Below are 1,182 nucleotides of genomic sequence, written 5' to 3' on the forward strand. Positions count from 1 at the left end.
CTGACTGTAAATTTGCCCATGCCTTTTGAGAGGATTTGCATTACTGGTTATTTCCTAAATGTGAAGATTTATCTGTACTATCAACAAAGGAAAGTGTAATATTTGGTATATTTATAAAAGATGAAACATGACTTAGCAATTAACACAATTATTATTCTTGGGAAATTCTTTTTACATAAAAACAGATTCTTGAAAACGCTTCCAAACTTTGAATTATTTCACATTACTTTATATCGTTAAATTTAATGAAGAAAAAGAATGCCTTAAAGGGTTAGTTCACCCAAAAATGAAAATTCTGTCAGTTATTAGCCTACTCACCCTCATGCTGTTTTACACCCGTAAGACCTTCGTTCATCTTCAGAACACAAATTAAGATATTTTTGTTGAAATCTGATGGCTCAGTGAGGCATAGCCAGCAATGACATTTCTTCTATCAAGATCCATTAATGTACTGTAGCTGTAGGCCGAGAGGAGAGAGAGTGAAAGAGCCAATTCAATGCATGGGGATTATTAGGAGGCCATGATTGGTATGGGCCTATGGAGGGAATTTCTTCTTCTTTACGAGAAGTGCCATGGGACTTTTTTTTTTAATGACCACAGAGAGTCAGGACCTCGGTTTAACGTCTCATCCGAAGGACAGTGCTTGTTACAGTACACTGTCCCCGTCACTATACTGGGGCATTAGGACCCACACAGACCACAGGGTGAGCACCCCCTGCTGGCCTCACTAACACCTCTTCCAGCAGCTACCTGGTTTTCCCAGGAGGTCTCCCATCCAGGTACTAACCAGGCTCAGCCCTGCTTAGCTTCAGTGGGCAACCAGTCTTGGGCTACAGAGTGATATGGCTGCTGGCATACATAAAAGAGATATATGAAAGCGAAACGAAAGTCCAGTGAGGAGGACGCACGAGGGGAGACCTGCGCGTTTAATTGGTATGTGTATACTGTAATACTGCATTTACAATGCTTATCAGTGGCATGCACTTTGATCGTGAAAGTGACCCAGACAGCATCAGAATGTGGCCCAGATCCGGCCTACATCTGGTACATGTGGATTACATGCGGACCAGATGTGGGCCAGATCTGGGCCGACACTACGTTGCCGTCAGGGGAAAGTGCCCTTTGCGGTCGCATCGTGGTGCCCCCGTGTTCCCATTTGTCCTGATGTGAGCTCCAGTCCAT

General features: G+C 43.7%; 1 pseudogene; it reads right to left on the reverse strand.

The window, feature by feature from the left end:
* Positions 1 to 737: 737 nt before the first annotated feature.
* LOC137005592 (5S ribosomal RNA) lies at positions 738 to 854 on the reverse strand (annotated as a pseudogene).
* Between the last annotated feature and the right edge of the window lie 328 nt (positions 855 to 1,182).

The sequence above is a fragment of the Chanodichthys erythropterus genome, chromosome 17 (assembly GCF_024489055.1).
Source record: "Chanodichthys erythropterus isolate Z2021 chromosome 17, ASM2448905v1, whole genome shotgun sequence".
Taxonomy (NCBI): domain Eukaryota; kingdom Metazoa; phylum Chordata; class Actinopteri; order Cypriniformes; family Xenocyprididae; genus Chanodichthys; species Chanodichthys erythropterus.